Consider the following 14,137-nt stretch of genomic DNA (forward strand, 5'->3'; position numbering starts at 1 on the left):
ATGTATCACTCTGCTTTAAATGTGTTTCTTGTAAACAACATATTATAGGATTCTGTCTTTTAATTCAGTCTGCTATCCACCTCTGCTTTATGGGAGAGTTCACCCCATTCACATTTACAGTTAAAACTACCAATTCTGTATTTCCTGCCATCTTAGTTAGCCCAAATTATACTTTTCTCTTTCCTTTTCCCCTTTACCTTCTCCCCAGTGTTTTATTTATAAGTACTACTTGCATCAAGCAGTCCTCCCCCTTTAGAGACCTTCTCCTTTTCTTATACCTTTCTCCTACTATTTCTGTTTTCCCTTCTATTTAGCCTATCCCTTCCCTTTTCTTCTTTCCCCTCCCACTTTTCTACAGGGGCAGAGAAGTTTCTTGGTGAAACCAAATATATCTAATATTCTTTCTTTGAGCCAAATCTGATAAGATTCACATAATATTCATCACTCTCCCTTCTTTCCCTCAATTATACTGTTTTATTCGCCTCTTCCTGAGATGTAATTTCCCTCATTTTATCTCTACCTTCCCCCATTTTTTCTGTTACAATCCCCCCTTCCACCTCGTTTCTTTTTTATATTATAACAGTAAAGTCAGATTATACATGTACTCTCTATGTATACACACAACAGAAATACAGTTCTCAAGAGTTTTTTTTTCTTTATCTTTTTTTTTTTTTTTGCTTCTCTTGAGTTCTATATTTGGAGGTCAAATTTTTTGTTTAGCTCTGGTCTTTTCATCAAAAATAAATGGAATTCACCAGTTTCATTGATTGTCCATCTTCTTCCCTGAAATAAAATGCTCAGTTTAGCAGGGTAATTTGCTCTTGGATACATTCCAACTTCCTTTCCTTTTGGAATATCAGATTCCAGGCCCTTTGATTCTTTAAAGTGGAAGCTGCTAAGTCCTGAGTAATCCTTATTGTGGCTTCTCGGTATATGAATTGATTCTTTCTGTTTGCTTGTAATATTTTTCCTTGGTTCAATAGTTCTGAAATTTAGCCATTACATTCCTCAGGATTTTAAGTTTGGGGTCTTTTTAGGAGGTATTCAATGAATTCTTTCCATCATCATTTTACCTTCTGATTCTATGATATATGGGTAGTTCTCTTTGATGATTTCCTAAAAAATAGTCTAGGCTCTTTTTTTTTTCCATCATGTATTTCAGGGAGTTCAATAATATCTCTTCTAGATCTATTTTCCAGGTCGGTTGTTTCCCCAATTAGCTATTTTACCTTTTTTTTTCCTATTTTTTTTTTATTTTGCCTGACTGATTTTTGTTGTTTCATTGAATCATTCATTTTCATTTGTTCAGTTCTGAATTTTAGTGAATTATTTTCTTCATTTACTTTTTTTGCTTCTTTTTGTATTTATCCAATTGTATTTTTAAATGAACTTTTTTGTACTATGGAATTTTTTTTCCATTTCACAAATTCTGTTTTTTAAGGAGTTATTTTATTTTTCTGTTTCACAAATTCTGTTTTTCTGGGAGTTGCTTTCTTTTTCCATTTTATCAAATCTATCTTTTAATGAGTTATATGCCTTTTCCAAACCCTCTTGCAAAGTTTTCACTTCCTTTCCCCATTTTTCTTTTAGCTCTCTTTTAATCCTTTTTAATTTCTTGTAGGAGAGCATTGTGTGATAGGGACCAGATTATGTCACCCTTTGGGGCTTAAATGTTTTGCAAATCTCATTGGCATTTTCCTTAGCCAGATGTCTCATCATTATTTCTGTAGCTGCATTTTCTCCAATAGCTCTTTTGACAGCAGTTTGCAAACGTCCCACAAAATCTGCAAAAGGTTCATTGGGACCTTGTTCTATTTTAGTGAAAGCCTCTCCCCGATCTTTCTGTCCAGGGAGGACACCCCAAGCTTTTATTGCAGCCTTAGCAATTTGCTCATATGTTGTCATGGTATAATTAATCTGTTCTGGTCTCTCTATACTGACCTTCACCAGCTAAGTTCTCAAAAGTGAATTTTGTGTTAGCTCCTATTTCCAAATTGCATCTGACTTGGATTTTACATAATTCATGAAACTCTGCAAGCCATAACAAATTTTCTACTGACTTGGAACCAGCACAGAATGGCCAACACTGCTGTAGATTCTTTCCCATACATTCCCCCTCACTTGGACTCTGTGCCTGTCCCTGTGGGACTCTGTGCTGTACCCTGGACTCTGGGGACTCTGTGCTGTCTGTGCTGGCATCTGTGCTCTGCTGCTTGTGCTTAGCTGCCATCCTCCCATTTCCAAATGCAACAGACTTTTTGTGGCGATCTTCAAAATTATCTTCTACTGGTACTTTGTTGCACTCCCAATATTTGTGTATTCTGCAAGTCCAGAGCTAATTCATAGACTGGATTTGCTAATTAGTCTGAGGGTTGTAGAAGAAGGTCCTCTCTGCAATCTTGGCTCCACTCCCAACTCCATTGTTTGTTGAGATGATATATTTCAGCTTTGAATAATTAGGATTGGTTGGGAATATTTCTCCCCTTCCAATAAATGGAACTGTACCTTATTACAACTTCTAAACATTATTCTGATTTCTTTCCTCTGGAACTAAGCCTACTTCTTATAAGTTAGACCATCAAATACTTGAGGAGGTAGCTATCACATTTCCTTAAATTTTTATCTTCTCCAAGATAAACATTTCTCATTCATATAATTGTAGCATGATAACATAATACATGTAGAAGGGGAAGGTACCTGGGAGGCCACCTATTTTATTCTCTTCTTTTTATAGATGAGGAAACTGAAGCCTAGGAGGCTGAAGTGAATTACTGAATATCATGAAGATAGTATCAGAGAAGAGATCTGAATCCATATCAAATTAAGTCATCTCATTATAAAACCAGTAAATTCTCCAGTCTATTAGACTACCTCCTTTGATTGATTGTGATGTGACATGATTTTGAAATCCTTCAACATTCTCCAGACACCTAGGTAGTTCAAGTGGAGAGAGTATTGGGTCTGGGATCAGGAAGACCTGGATTAAAATCCAGTCCCAATACACTTTCTAGTTATGTGATCCTGGGAAAGTCACTTTACCTTTGCTTATCATTATTTCCTCGATTGTAAAATGAAGATAATATCAGAACCTACTTCACAGGGTTGTTGTGAGGATCTAATGAAATTTGTAAATTCCTTAGCATAGTGCCTGATATATAGTCTTTGTTGCTGTTTTACTTGTGTCTGATTCTTTGTGATCTCTTTTGGAGTTTACCTGGTAGAGGTACTGGAGTAGTTTGCCATTTCCTTGTCCAGTTTATTTTACAGATGAGAAAACTGAGTTAAACAGAGTTAAGTTACCTACCTAGGACCATACAACTATTAAGTATCTGAGACTGGATTTGATGTGACAAAGATGGATCTTTATGACTATAGTACCTGCCTTCTATCTATTATGATACTTTGCTATTCCTGAAATATAGCAGATGCTGTATTGTGATATAGGAGCCACCTGCCATGGCTGCAGAAGTCTCTACAGGAGACCTGTAGAAAGGATATCTTCATGTGAGAGGATGGGATTCAAGGAAAATGAGAGGCAGTTGCATTCTTTGACATGTCTCCTCTTTCCTCTTGTCTCCAATCTATTTCATTTTCAATCCACAAGGAACATCTCCATTAGTAAAGGCTGCTTTGCAAGTCCTTCAAGCATTATGATTCACTGCTGTGCAGGTTCTAGGAGAATTGACTTGCCCCTTCACTTAAGCATGGTCCTTAACACTGTATAAATACTCATTCCTTTCCTTCTGTCATCTCATCAATATTCTTCTTAAAAATGGAATTGAGCTCTCAATTTCAGACATGGTCCAATTACAGTAATATAGAGTACACTTTTCACTTGCTCCTAAATATAGTCTAAGATTGGATTTAAATTTTTATTTTCTGTTGCCAAACAACTGCATTGGCTCATATCAAGATTGCAATTCACTAAAACAACCATATTCATTTCAAACAAACTGCTATCTAGCCTACTCTTACTATCTTGTACATGTAAAATTGATTTTTAAAATCTAAGCATAACTCTACATTTATCTCTATTAAATTTCATCGTATTTGATTCAATCCAGCATTCTAAATTGTTGAGATATTTTTGAAGCCTGACTGTGATATATAATGTTATGGCTATGCCTCCTATCTTTGTGTTGCATCACAAATTAAATTAGCATAGCTTTTATGCCATTTGTTTCAAGTAACAGATTTTCAAATGGTAAATAACACTGGTCTAAAGATAGATCTCTATGATACTTCACTAGAGACACTTTTCAAGTTGACATCAAACCATTTATGATTATTCTTCAAGCCTGACGACTCAGCCAATCACAAACATGCCCAAATATACTATTGGCTCACCCACAATTCTCCAACTTTTTCAGAAGAATAATATCGCAGTCATTATCAAATGTTTATATGTAAAATAGATGAACTATCTGAAGCATCCTATTGATCTAGTATTAACCCTTTAAATCACATCAAATTTGGATGTGGCTCTCTTCAACAATGAGATGATTCAAACCAATTCCAATTGTTCAGTGATGAAGAGAGCCATCTACCTCCAGAGGGAGGATTGTGAGAACTGAGTGTGGACCACAACATAGCATTCTCACTCTTTCTGTTGTTTGCTTGCATTTTATTTTCTTTCCAAGTATTTTTTCTTCCTTCTTGATCCAATTTTTCTTGTGCAGCAAGATAACTGTATAACTATGTATACATATATTGTATTTAACTCATATTTTAACATATTTAAAATGTATTGAACTACCTGCAATCTAGGGGAGGAGGTGGGGAAAAGGAGGGGATAATTTGGAATAGAAAGCTTTGCAAGAGTTAATGATGAAAAATTACCCATGCATATATTTTGTAAATAAAAAGCTTTAATAAATTTTTTTAAAAATCACATCAAATTCCTGAAAAATGAATTATGAGTCAAAATAACCCATTAAAACAGATTTTCCCTAGTAAAGGATTATATTCATAATCTGAAATGCCACTTTTAACAGAAATTACTATAAACACTATGTTAAATACCATTTGAATAAATTATAAATGATATACCTTTCTATTCTACATAATAAGTTTTTCCAAAGTCTATCTAAATCAAAAAGTATGAGAGTATAATAAATAAAATAAGATTTTATTATGCTAAAATGTTATATAATAACATATAGAGCTTTTTTATAACCTTTTCTCTAATGGATTATCCCCATAGAAATTGCATTTGTACTTTTGGATTGGATCTCTGATAGAGTAACTACTACTCCAGGTTCAAAGGTTCTCTGTGACCTTACTTTTATTAGTTAGCTAATAGTTACAATTAGCTGAATGCAGACATATTATAAGATGGAATTGTAATATGTTCCCTCCATAAACTATCCCACAAATATTAATGTTAATAATGTTAATAAAAAGAATGAGCATGAATTTCAGGTACAATGGTTGAGAGAAAAAAATATAGGGAACAGGTAGCTAAGACCATTCAACACTCTGATAGGGTTTGTATGTTCTTTATCTTCTTGTTATGTCCTCAAGCTACAATCTACTTTGCACCAGTTTCTGCTGGTGTGTACTTCAGCTGAGCTGCATTGCCCTACTCTCCTCCATATCTTAATCCCCAATGACAGGCCTAATTTTCTGTAATCCACTATTACATCATTTTTCTGATACCAGTGATCATGCTCCTGAACTTCATGTTTTTTGCCTTGTCTCACTTTTGTCTGGGCACAATGTCTCCAATGGGTAAATTGTTGCTCTGAAAGATTTATGTAATTAATGGGGGGAAAGACCAAAACAAATCACTTTCCTTTTGTACTTGGCCTGGTGAAGGTCAGATGTTACCATACAGCTGCTTCTTATTTAGTCTATCTTAATTTTCTCAAAGACTGACAAATTTAGTCTTTTAAAAGCTACCAAGATATGGTTAGTCTGCTGCAAATTAGCAGAAGCAGTTCTTCCAATTTTATCCTGAAAGCTTCTTCAGCTTTCTAATGGGGTAATAGAATATAGATACATTTTTGCACTTTGTTTAACATATTAGCACTTTGTGGTGTACTTGATTTTGTGATTTAATCAATTGAACTGGAGCACTGGGAATCAATTGGTTAGGGATTAACTCTTTCCTCTCTAATAGAAGTGCTATGTTATTTTTTTTGTTGTTGTTGTTAGAAGGTGAATTAGAACCATAAAAGGGATTCAAACCACTCAAAGGGATAGAACCATTCAAAAGGGATCATTTGAGGACATTTTTGACAGTTATTGTGGAGAGGTCTTTAGAAAAACCTAGGGACAACATTATTAAGGTAAAGACTGTTTTTATCTACTCTATAAGTTTGTAAGCCTTGGCTGGACTGAAGGTATGTTTTATAGTTTACATTATCCTCACTATGCCTAATATATAAGTTTATTGCACATAGGTATCCAATGCATATATGACTGCTTGATATGACAACTTATTGAAAGATATTATATGCTACTATTATTGATTGATCTTCCAGCTTCCCTTCCTAAGGGTAATTGTATTCAAGGTTGGAATGTTTCTATGTTCCTTTTCTTCTATTCACCTAAAAAATCAGCATGAAAACTTCCATCATTGGACAAATGAAAGGAGAGAGCCCTGTTATGTGCATATGTACAGTATTGACTGTCTAATCACGGAATCATTGACATTGAATGTTAGAGCTCCAAAAAACGTTAGGGATTCATCTTATTCATCTGATAAATGAAGAAAGCCTAATAGTGGCCTTCTTATAAGCATCAAATGCTGACTGCTGGATAAGAAACATGATATAGAGGAAATTTTTATAGTTATCTTTAAGAAAGTTACTGATAAAAATAATCTAGGACATATTATAATTTCACCTTAGATGAATCTGAGTTTTCCTCTGTCAAAACTGTCACCTGTTTATGAAATATGCACCTGTTCTTCTAGCAAAGATAATACTTCATTCTTAAGGAAGTTTTCTTTGAATCCTTATTTCTTGACATTTTTCACTATTGATTTTATGTGGTCAAGACAAATCCAAGAACTATATGAACACAATTACAAAATGCTTCTTACAAAAATAAAATTAGACCTAAACAATTGGGAAAATACCAATTGCTCATAGCTAGGCCGAACTAATATAACAAAATGGCAATTCTGTGTAAATTAGTCTACTTGTTCAGTGCTATACCAATCAAACTGTCAAAAAATGTTTTATAGAACTAGAAAAAATAATAACAAAATTCATTTGGAAGGACTAAAGGTCAAGAATATCAAGGAAATTAGTGGGAAAAATACAAAGGATGGTGTTTAGGAGTACTAAACCTAAAGAAGCAATAATCAAAACCTTTTAGTACTGGATAAGAAATAGAGTGGTGGATCAGTGGAATATATTAGATACACAAGAAACAATAAATACTAGTAATCTAGTATTTGATAAACCCCCAAACTCCAGCTTCTGGAATAAGAACTCACTGTTTAACAAAATTTTGCTGGGGAAACTGGAAAATAATATATCAGAAACTCAGTATAGACCTATATCTCATAACCCATACCAAAAATAAGATCAAAACAGATACAATATTTGGGCATTTTGGGCATGAAAAGCTGATTATAGAAAAGCCTGGAAAGATTTATATGAACTAATGCTGAGCAAAACAAGCAAAATCAGGAATGCATTATACACAATAACAGCAAGAATGTGAGAGGAGCAACTATGAAAGACTTGGTGCTTTTCAGTAGTTCAGTGATCCAAAGCAATTCGAACAGTTTATGGACAGAAAATGCCAGCTGCATCCAGAAAAAGAACTAAGGAGACTGAATGTAAATCAACACATGCTATGTTCACTTCTTTTTTCTGTATTTTTTATTTCTCCCATGGTTTTTCTCTTTTGCTCTGATTTTTCTCTCCCAATATGATTCACAAAGCAATGCATATTAAAAATAAATAAACTCACTATAATAAAAATATATATATTTACATAAATGTATATGTATAACATAATCAGAATGCTTATGATCTTGGAAAGAGGGGATGGTAGAAAGAGAAGGAGAGGGAAAAATGTATCTCAGGATTTTATTAAAAATGAATGTTGAAAACTATATTTACAAGAAATCAAGCCATTCTCCAATTGATAAATAGTCAAAGGATATGAACAGACAATTTTCAGATGATGAAATTAAAACTATTTCCACTCACATGAAAGAGTGTTCCAAATCACTATTTATTAGAGAAATGCAAATTAAGACAACTCTGAGATATCACTACACACCTGTCAGATTGGCTAAGATGGCAGGAACAAATAATGATGAATGTTGGAGGGGATGTGGAAAAACTGGGACACTGATGCATTGTTAGTGGAGTTGTGAAAGAATCCAATCATTCTGGAGAGCAATTTGTAATTATGCCCAAAAAGTTATCAAACTGTGTATACCCTTTGACCCAGCAGTGCTACTACTCTGGGCTTATATCCCAAAGAAATACTAAAGGAGGGAAAGGGACCTGTATGTGCCAAAATATTTGTGGCAGCCCTTTTTGTAGTGGCTAGAAACTGGAAAATGAATGGATGTTCATCAATTAGAGTATGGTTGGGTAAATTATGGTATATGAATTATGGAATATTATTGTTCTCTAAGAAATGACCAACATGATGAATACAGAGAAGCTTGGAGAGACTTACATCAACTGATGCTGAGTGAAATGAGCAGAACTAGGAGATCATTATATACTTCAACAATGATACTGTATGAGGATGTATTCTGATAGAAGTGGATATCTTCAACATAGAGAAGAGCTAATCCAATTCCAATTGATCAATGATGGACAGAATCAGCTACACCCAGAAAAGGAACACTGGGAAATGAGTGTAAACTGTGAGCATTTTTTTGTTTTTCTTTCCAAATTATTTTTACCTTCCGAATACAATTCTTCCTTTGCAACAACAACAACAAAATTGGGTTCTGCACACATATATATTGTATCTAGGATATACTATAAGATATTTAATATGTATGGGAATGCCTGCCATCTAGGGGAGGGGGTGGAGGGAAGGAGGGGAAAAATTCAGAACAGAAGGGAGTATAAGGGATAATGTTGTAAAAAATTACCTATGCATATGTACTGTCAAAAAATGTTATAATTATAAAATTAATTTTAAAAAGATAAAAAAGAAAACTGTATTTACATGTGATTGTTAAAAAATAAGGTACTATTTTTAAAAGAAAAATAAAATGATATTTAAAAAAGATATATATATATATGTATCTATCTATATCTATATCTATATCTATATCTATATCTATATCTATATCTATATCTATATATATCTATATATAGATATATAGATATATATAGATATATATGAGATGGAAGAGGTAGCTAGGTAGAACAGTAGTTAAAAGTTCCTGACCTGGAGCCAGGAAAACAAGAATTCAAATCCAGCCTCAGACATTTACTAGCTTTGTAACCCCATGCAACTCACTTAACCCTGTTTGTCTCAGTTTCTCATCTGTAAATGAGCTGGAGAAAACAATTTGCAAACTACTCCAGTCTCTTTGCAAAGAAAACCCCAAATTGTATCAAAAAGAATCAAACATGACTGAACAACAATAATAAGAGATGAAAACAAGGAAAAAGAAACATTCATATAAGAACATGCCATGGACTTATAAAAGTGGAGTGAGAAGGGTCAGTTTAGGTGGTACAGTGGACAGAGGAACTGGATCATAGTTCAAATCCAGCCTTAGATACTTAATTCTAGGCAAGTTACTTAACCCCAATTGCCTCAATCCCTCCCCCCAAAGTAAGGAGATGCAAACCTGAGAATGAGTTGAAACTGTAAGAAAATCCAAGCACAAGATGACATAATTGTTATTTTTTACAGTAATAATAAATCAAAGTAGAGATTAAAAGAAGAGATAAAGACTTTTGGCAAGGATAAGACAACAGAGATGCAAAGTATTTTTTTTTTTTGGTTTTCTTTCTGTTCCAGTTTTTTTCCCTAATCTTTGCACTGAAAATGAAGGAATAAATATGACTAATAAAGCACTGATGCTCAAGATGAGTAAGGAGGTAATAAGAGAGTACCAAGGTGCCTTTGATGAACTCAGGTAATGAAAGAACAGTCAGATGTGATTTTTGAGCCATAGGAAAGGCACTAAAAGAATAAAGGGGATCAAATATCCCAAGTTTCAAAAAAGAAAATATGAAAATGCACAAACTAAAGGCCACTAAAATTGTTTACCATGATCTGGGAAAGTTCTAGAACATATTATTAAAGAGATGATATGTGCAATTTTAGAAAAGGAAGAGGTCATCATAAAGAGTCGGTATGGTTTCCTCAAGATTATATTGTACTAGATTAGCCAGGATTACCACACTGGTAAATTAAAGAAATACCATAGTTGACCTAAATTTTTAAATAAAATATTTTGAAAAGTATATTATTCTATTCTTATGAAAAGGATAGAGAAATGTAGATTAGATAATAATGCAATTTTATAGATTCAAAACTTATTGAATAATGGGTTCAAAGACTAGATTTTAATAGTTAATGTCATCTTGATAGGAGGTCTATAATAATAGTCTGTAAGCTTATTGTTAATCAGATGTGGTAGATAACAAAGCTAATGTAGTTTTTATTTACAATAAGAAGCAATCAAGGAGTGAGAGTTCCATTGTTCAACACATTAAATTCTGAGGAAATTTAAAGTTGGAAAGATTTTACTGCCAAAATTTAGGAGAGATACTGGTAAACTGTATTGACAGGAAGACAAATAGAATAGTCAAGGATTGTAATCCACTTCATATGAGAATTGAAAGAAGAAATTATAGATGGTTAGTCAGGAGAAAAGAAGACTCAGGGGCAACATAATCAAATATATGTAAGGCTTTATATGGAACAGGTTTTATATTTGTTTTAGTTAGCTCCAATAGATGGAATCAAAAGCAGTGGATAGAAATTGAAAAGAGATAAATTTTGACATGAAATCAGGAAGATTTATGCAACTAGCTATTAAACTATCTAGCTATTAAAAATGGTTTGGAGGTTGTGCATCTTTGGAAGTCTTCTAGCAGAAATTGCATAAACATTTATCACATATTTCATACTAGGAATTCCTTTTAGATTATGAGTTGTACTACATGGCTACTGAGAACTATCATTCATCACATTGTAGTGACTTAGATCCCATAGAGCTACTTGAGGCAAATAGAGGTGAAGTTGGCTTGTTGGGGATGATAACAGCTACTAATCTTCAGAGATAAAATTTAAACCTGATTCTTTCTAACTTTAAGCTCACTCATGCTATCTCTTAGAAGTAGATGATCATAGGATCATGAAATTAAAACTAATAAGATTTTTTGAAGTGATTCTAGTCCATCACCCTCATCAGCAGAGAGAATTCAGACCCAGTAAGTTTATTTGCCCAAAACACTCTGGCAATAAATGACAGAACTAGGTTTCTAATCAACATAGAAAGATAGATTAAATATAGAAAGCAAATTATACACACACACATTTGTATTCTTATGTTGTGGGTGTGTATGTTTAATCTTGATAGGAAAAAGTAAGAGACACTCAGAGTAATAGATAGATTATACATTCATTTGTAAAATTCTTTATACAACCCATCATTTAAGTCTCATAAGTTCCCTCATATCACATCCAAAGAATGATGTGATAAAGATATCTAGTTTCATTTTAGAAGAGAGAAAACTGAAGTTCAGAAAAACAAATTCATAACTTGCCTCTAATTACACAGCTTCACATTTGTCAAACTGAGATTTGAACCCAGATTTTTCTGATTTCAGAGCTAAAACTTTCCTCTCTAACGAACTTTGCTTTTTAAAGCTTGTTCAATGCCATAGTACACAAAAGCAATTCACTCAAAATTAACTCATATATCGTTCTAGATGGAGACATTAAAAATTAAATGGTTTTACTAGACAACTTTGTTGGGTCTTTGCTAATATTAATTTTATGTAGTTTCATCTTTTTATTATTATTTTCACTATTTTAATGAAAAATGCTATGTCTGAATTATCATATATTTCAAAAGAAAAGAATGAGAATTGATGAAGTGTTATGAGAATTCCATTCATCATTCAGTGGCACGATTAAGTGGTGTAAAATAAAAGTAACAACAGACAGCCCATTCTGTAAACTGCCAATAGGGAAGAAAGAAAGGAGAGAGAGAGACAGAGACAGAGGCAGAGACAGAGAGTGATAAAAATAAAGAAACAGAGATAGTGATAGAAACAATTATGCAGAGACAGTGAGAGATAGAAACAGAAAAATAATTTCTTAGTAAGACATCTAAAGTCAATCAGATTTGTTTTTGTTTTCCAAAAACCCATTACTTTAATCTATTAGCCAGTAATCAAAAAACTTGGAACCACAATTCCATATATATTGAAATGGTAAAGCAATGGAATCACATTTTAAGTTACACAGTAGATGAAGTAAAATTTCAGTTTGCCAGGTTCTAGATTCTGCCTTATGTTTATTATGCAGTGTTAAATTTTATCTCTTCCAGCCTAAACTATAAATTAGATGATATGTTGTCTGTATCACAATTTGAGACTACTGAAGTAGCTGCAAATTTATGAAAACGTGTGTTAAAGCAATGAATATTTGAGGAAGCTTTCCTTATTTTGATCTAGTAAGGTCAAATGCTGGTTGGAAATGAAAATGATAAAAATGATTTCATTTTTAACATTTCAGAATCCTCTTATTTGTATCATTTAGTAAAATAAAATATTGTGTCTGATATAGGTGGGTTTACCAATATGTAGAAGAAACACAAGTTGGTTCCATAATGCAATGGTTCACATTCTGAAGTCTAAATCTAGTTATATGAGTTCAAATCTTTGAAACTTATAGTTTTTGACATAGTAACTGTCTTCAAGAATTTGAAGGGCTATTATATGAAAAGGGAATTAGACTTTACCAAGGGAAAACTTAGGCAAGATAATATGAGAAACTTCCTAATAATTACGACTGTAGGAAATTGGAATGAACTATGGCAGAAATTAGATATGGATACACACTTAACACCATATACCAAGCTAAGATCAAAATGGGTCCATGATTTAGGCATAAAGAACGAGATCATAAATAGATTAGAGGAACAGAGGATAGTCTACCTCTCAGACCTGTGGAGGAGGAAGGAATTTATGACCAGAGGAGAACTAGAGATCATTATTGATCACAAAATAGAGGATTTTGATTACATCAAATTAAAAAGTTTCTATACAAACAAACAAGATTATAAGGGAAGTAACAAATTGGGAAAATATTTTTACAATTAAAGGTTCTGATAAAGGTCTCATTTCCAAAATATATAGAGAATTGATCCTATATAAGAAATCAAACCATTCTCCAATTGATAAATGGTCAAAGGATATGAACAGACAATTCTTAGATAATGAAATTAAAACTATATCCACTCATAAGAAAGTGTTTCAAATCACTACTGATCAGAGAAATGCAAATTAAGACATCTCTGAGATATCACTACACACCTGTCAGATTGGCTAAGATGACAGGATCAAATAATGATGTATGTTGGAAGGGATGTGGGAAAACTGGGACACTGATACATTGTTGGTGGAGTTGTGAAAGAATCTGGCCATTCTGGAGAACAATTTGGAACTATGCCCAAAAAGTTATCAAATTGTGCATACCCTTTGATCCAGCATTGCTGCTATTGGGCTTATACCCTAAAGAAATACTAAAGAGGGGAAAGGGACCTGTGTGTGACAAAATATTTGTAGCAGCTCTTTTTGTAGTGGCTACAAACTGAAAGATGAATGGATGTCTATCAATTGGAGAATGGTTGGGTAAATTATGGTATATGAAGGTTATGGAATATTATTGCTCTGTAAGAAATGATCAGCAGGATGAATACAGAGAGGTTTGGAAAGACTTGAATGAACTGCTGCTGAGTGAAATGAACAAAACCAGAAGATCACTGTACACTTCAATGCTGTATGAAGATGTATTCTGATGGAAGTGGATATCTTCAACATAAAGAAGATCCAACTCACTTCCAGCTGATTAATGATATACAGAAACAACTACACCCAGAGATAGAACACTGAGAATTGAATGTAAAATATTAGCACTACTGCCTATCTATCCAGGTTACTTATACCTTCGGAAT

This window comes from Sminthopsis crassicaudata, chromosome 1, assembly GCF_048593235.1.
Source record: "Sminthopsis crassicaudata isolate SCR6 chromosome 1, ASM4859323v1, whole genome shotgun sequence".
Taxonomy (NCBI): Eukaryota; Metazoa; Chordata; class Mammalia; order Dasyuromorphia; family Dasyuridae; genus Sminthopsis; species Sminthopsis crassicaudata.